The sequence below is a fragment of the Dromiciops gliroides genome, chromosome 2 (genome assembly GCF_019393635.1).
Source record: "Dromiciops gliroides isolate mDroGli1 chromosome 2, mDroGli1.pri, whole genome shotgun sequence".
Classification (NCBI taxonomy): Eukaryota; Metazoa; Chordata; class Mammalia; order Microbiotheria; family Microbiotheriidae; genus Dromiciops; species Dromiciops gliroides.
In genome coordinates this window covers 266,709,576-266,715,762 of record NC_057862.1, presented here as the reverse complement: position 1 = coordinate 266,715,762, position 6,187 = coordinate 266,709,576, and positions in this window count along the sequence as shown.

Genomic DNA, 6,187 nt, shown 5'->3' with positions numbered 1-6,187 from the left:
GAGGGAATAGAAGGAGAGCTCAGGCAGCTTGCTGATTCCTCTCCGCTATCTTGGCTCTGCCCCTGTACCTTGTTTAATGCCCTGTTTTATAAATTTTATCACCAGGGTTGTTGAGGGAATGCAAGTGGTGTCTTTACCCACAGGGAAAAGACGATATCAAATCATGGTATTAAAAAAAGAAACAGAGCCCAGGTTGAACGATTTAGATTTAGAAGTAGAGAAATTATACAGACAGTGGAATGAGAAGAGTCCACACATAATAAGATAAATAGAGGAAGGATTGAGAGAAAAGACCCTATTTGGGCTCTTCTCAGAGTCCTGAAAATAGAGAGTGGGTCTAGTTTCAAGCCCCACAACTTTGTTGCCTGAACAGCCCAGCAGGCGACCCCTCCCCCCCCCCCCCCACACACACAAGGGTTTGAAGAGCCAAGGTCCTGGGACTTAGGCCTGAGCAGGGCCTGGAACAGGGCCTGTGCTTTGTGCTGAATTGGGAGTTCATCTTGAGGCACCCGAGGTGTTTCCTATGCGTCCCCGATGTTCAAACCCTGATTTAAGTTGTGTTTCTTGACAAGTTATGTATGTTTATATATGTTCACACAGCACTGTTCTAGTGAGGAATAGACATTCTTGCCCAGAATAAGGTTAAGGCCTAGTGTTGCAATCTGATTGGTCATTACAGTTACCATATATGGGAGGTTGGTAAACTATGCTGTGATTGGTTGTTTCTGTAATGCTGTATGGATTGTAATACCCTTGGTGGGTATAAATCATGGTGTGGGGCCGCCGGCACATTCAGAAGAGTACCCATCTTTGAAGATGAATAAAGAAGCCTTCACCCACCCTCTGCTGCCTGCTTGGATTCTTTGAGCTATGAGCTGCTAGCAACACTTGAGCTGCTAACACTTGAGCTATGCAACACTATATGAGTTGTTAGCTGCGTTTCTAAGTCAATAAGAATTTATGACTAGATGACTCTAAGAATACTTGCAGGTTTGAAAAGGAGATCTTACAAGGTATTTTTTTTTGTGTACAATTACCAATTTTCTTTTTAAAAATACCTATGCAAATACTTTGTTAGAACAATAACTCCAATTAACTTAGTTAACAGTCTCCTAATTTTTATAACTAATAGTCAAATAATTTTAGGTGAAACTTCCTCTTAAATACCCAAGTTCTTAAATTATAGTACTTCAGGATATTATCAACATGCAGTCCATAGGGCTGAGAGAATGACCTAAGAGCTTCCTAACCCATTTATCAATTTTTAAAAACAGTATAGTTCTTAATCTAACAACATCTAGATTGTAAGCTTTTCTAATATAGCTGATACAATTGTTTACCAAATTACACACTATAAGAAAATTTAGAAACAACAATACCCTAAACAATATTGCTTACTTGAAACTTGAAACAAAACCAATCAGGTGATCTTAATTTAATTGAATGTGCTTCCAATTTACCTTACAGAAAAATTATTTATATCATTATTGTAAAAATGTATGTAAAGTTTTAAAGTATGAAGCAACTACATCTAATTAAAGAGATAATAAAAAAGTTAACATTCATATAGTATTTGTCCTATGTTATACACTGTGCCAAATACTTTACAATCCTGTGATCCTCACAAGAAGCCTGGGAGGTAGGTTCTCCTTACAGAATAGTAAACTGAGGTAAACTGACAAAATAATTTGCTTGACGTTACACAGCTGATACATTTCTTTCTTTCTTTTTTTTTTTTCCTGGAGGGGCAATGGGGGTTAAGTGACTTGCCCAGGGTTACACAGTTAGTCAAGTATCTGAGGCTGGATTTGAACTCAGGTACTCCTGAATCCAGGGCCGGTGCTTTATCCACTGTGCCACCTAGCTGCCCCCTAATATATTTCTTTTTTTTTTTGGTGGGGCAATGAGGGTTAAGTGACTTACCCAGGATCACACAGCCAGTAAGTGTCAAGTGTCTGAGTCTGGATTTGAACTCAGGAACTCCTGAATCCAGGCCCAGTGCTTTATCCACTGTGCCACCTAGTTGCCCCCCGCTAATACATTTCTTAATGTAAAATAGCAAATGTCTTTTATATTATGTTGGGATTTACCATAATTATCCTGATAGGAGAACATACTCAGACCATATTTTGATTTCCTTTAGGACAGATCTTGGTTTAAATCCAATTCAATCCAGATTTATAATCACTAATGGTAATATTTTAATTTCTAAGGCCTAATACTCAGAATTTTAAAGGAAAAGATCATTATCCATTAATTCATATATTTCCTTTTGTTTTCTTTCTCTAAAAGACATGTGGCAACAATTCCCAGCTCTCTAAAACCTAGTTTTTTATTTCCTTAAAGAGTTAGGATCTCATGCCTCTACCTTTGAGACAACAGATAAGTGATTGCCTTATTCCAGCTTCTCATTCCCATCCTCCTGGGAATTTCAAGCTGCATATACTAGGAAGTACATATAAAGTTTTACAAAACAGTTTGAACTCTCCCGTTATCATTAGGGTAACTTCATATATACTAGGTTGGGTGTTATAAGTTATTGCTTTTGGAATTTCTTGCCCTAAGGTTTTGGATGCCTGATTTCTTTCCCCAGGTAGCTCTGGGAAAGTGTGGCTAGTCTTTCCAGGAAGATATCTCTAGAGCTTGCATAGGAGTTAATTAAATAATTCTCAATTTGAACAGCACAGGGAAACATTTGATTTAAATAATAATCATAAATCACAATAATCAATATCTTTACCATATCCAATATTTATGTAGTGATTTCCTTCCTACAGATTTATCCTGGAATGTGGGTGGAACATGGTTAATCACCTTAGTCCTAGACTAAAGCTTATTACAGATGGATTTCTAAAAATCTTTTCCTTGACAATTTCCAATTCTGAATTGAAGCCATATCACTGCACTGCACCCAACACTGGGGCTAGGTCTTGAAATATTAAAATACTGACACTCTAACTCAGTTTCTAATTTGCCACTGCTTATTGATATTATTTTTACATTGGTCCATTAAGATTTTTTTTAATTACTGAAATTTTTAGGAAATATACAGTGGCTTATGTTTCTGTCGAAACATAAGAGTGGGCTTCTGGGTACTCCCAAATCTCATTAACAGATTACAAAAGGCCTTGACTTAATACAGTTTTCCAAATTAAAAATCATACCTTCCGGGGCAGCTAGGTGGTGCATGGATAGAGCACTGGCCCTGGAGTCAGGAGTACCTGAGTTCAAATCCAGCCACAGACACTTAACACTTACTAGCTTTGTGACCCTGGGCAAGTCACTTAACCCCAATTGCCTCACTAAAAAAAAAAAATGAAAAAAAAATCATACCTTCCTTTTTGTTTTGCTGGTCTTCACCTTTTATAATTGGGAGAGAGGTAACACTTAATAATTTACCCATCAAGAGAGCTGTGTTTCTCTCATACCCTTCACTAAAATTACTCTTGGATTAGAGCAGCATAACTGTGAACTTTCTTTTAGTCCAGGATTCTCAACCAGGTTATTACTCTGCAGACTGGACTAGATGTTAGAAGTGAAACTTTCCTTTTAACTGACATCTGAGCCTGCTGCTCAGACTGCTGTTCCTAGTTTCTGAGCTTCCTCATTTTTCTGTACACTGCCCAGGACCTCCATACCCCGGAGTATTACTACTGTGTGCAGATCCCCTTCTCACTCCACCCTAGATCTGTGATATGGGGCTTGGTATTGGGCAACAAAGCTGCCAGTTGGCACCTGTTTCCATTTCAGGAACCTAGTGTGGGTCTCAGGCTCTGGCCTATTATCATTTCTTACAATGAAAGAATACTCCATCATATTAACATACCACCCCCTCGATTTCTTTTTCTTTTTCTTTTTTTTTTTTGGTGAGGCAATTGGGGTTAAGTGATTTGCCCAGGGTCACACAGCTAGTAAGTGTTAAGTGTCTGAGGCCAGATTTGAACTCACGTACTCCTGACTCCAGGGCTGGTGCTCTATCCACTGCGCCACCTAGCTGCCCCCACCCCCTTGGTTTCTAAAACTTTCTGCTATGAAAAGAGTTGCTAGTAGTGGTATCATTGAGTCAAAGGGTATGCATAGTTTAATACCATTTTGGACATAGTTCCAAATTGCTCTCCAGAATGGCTGAGTTAGTTCACAGTTCCACCAACAATCCATTAATGTATTTGTTTTCCCACAGGACCTCTAACATATATATCATTTTATTTTTTTCATCTTTGCCAATCTGAAGGGTGTGAAATAGAACCATAGAATTGTTTTAAACAGCATTTCTCTCATTATTAGTGATGTAAAGCATTTGTTTCATATGGTTATTGGAATTCTTCAGAAAACTATTAATACCCATTATTTATCACGGAATGGGAAATGGCTTTTATTGTTATAAATTTGCACTGTTTTTCTATGTGTCTTAGAAATGATACCCTTATATCAGTAAAATTTGCTACAAAGGTTCTGTATTTCATTGAAGGTCCATTTCCCCTCTCTGCTCCAATAAGATTAAATTCAGTTTTGCTGGTTCTAAGTCTAGATCTTTTTGCCTTCTGGAATATCATATTCCAAACTTGCCACTATCTTGTACTATCTAAAAAAATCTCATGTGATTATGACTTTTTTATGCCTGCTTGCAGAATTTTAAAAATTTGACTTGGGAACTCTAGATTTAGGCAATATAATATTCCTGGGATTTTTTATTTAGGATTTTCTTTTTGGAAGTGACTGGCAAATTCTTTCCATTTTCCTTTGGCTTCTCCTAACATATCTGGGCAGTTTTCTTTTTAAGATTTCTTTAAATCACACACACATATCTTACATATATGTGTGTTTCTATAAATATATATATTTTTGGACATGGCCTTTAGGTAGTGTATGATTCCTAGTGGATAAAGCACTGTGCCTGATGTAGGGAGACCCAAATTCTAATCCAGCTTTACTAGCTTTGGGACTCAAGGATAAATCACTTAACCTCTGTTTGCCTCAGTTTCCTCAACTGTAAAATGAGACTACCACTTACCTTACTGGGTTACTATGAATCAAATGACATAATATTTGTGAAATGCTTGACATAATAAGTACAATGTAAATGTGTATCCCCTTCTCTTTCCACTTTTGTCCTCAATTTCTTTTCCAGGTTAGTTATCTGAGATAACTAACTCACAATTTCTTTTTTTTCCGCACATTATTTTGACTTTGTGTTAATATTGCTTGATGCCTCATGCAGTCATTAGCTTCTATTTGGTCAATTCTGATTTTTAGTGAATTATTTTCTAAGTTTTAAATTTTCTTTATATATCTTTCATAGCTTTCATTTCTTTCTCATTTTTCTTCTACCATTCTCATTTGGCTAAATAAATAATGTTTAGCTCTTTAAAAAGAAACTCTTACTTTTATCTCTTCTAGGAATTCTTGGTAAACTTGTACCCAAACTACCTTTTTCTTTGAGGCTTTGCTGCCAATCTTTTTGAGTCATTCTCTTCTGGGTTTTTCTTGAGCTTCCCTTTTGTTTTTTTTAATGTTTAGATTCCTTTTTGTTGTTGTTTGCTTATTCTTCTAGGTGACTTTTTGACTTTGGACTTTGTTAGGAGTAGTCTGTATGTACTTCTGGGGAGAATGTCTGACCTTAACTTCTGTCCTGAGTCAGGATTTAAACACTATTCTTCCTGGCTCTAAGTCTAGAGTCTATCTACTACATCACTTATTTATTTATTTAATTTTTTTTGGTGAGGCAATTGGGGTTACATCACTTGCCCAGAGTCACACAGCTAGTAAGTGTTAAGTGTCTGAGGCCAGATTTGAACTCAGGTACTCCTGACTCCAGGGCCAGTGCTCTATCCACTGCACCACCTAGCTTCCCCCTACTACATCACTTATAATAGATTACAGAAAGATAAGAGGGTATTTTCCAGTGGTTATGCTATTTCCCAAATATTAAAATTGATTTTACTTTTAATTTATTTATTCATCTATTCATTCATTCATTTGTTCATTCGTTTATCCACCCACTCATTTATTTATATATTTGTTCACCCACCCATTTATTTACTTATTTATCCACCCAGTCATTTATTTATCTATTCATTCATTCATTCATTATTTATTTATCCATTCATTTATATATTTATTTATTCATCTATCCATCCATCCATTCATCTATCTATCTGTTTGTTTATTTATTTATTTATTTGTTTGT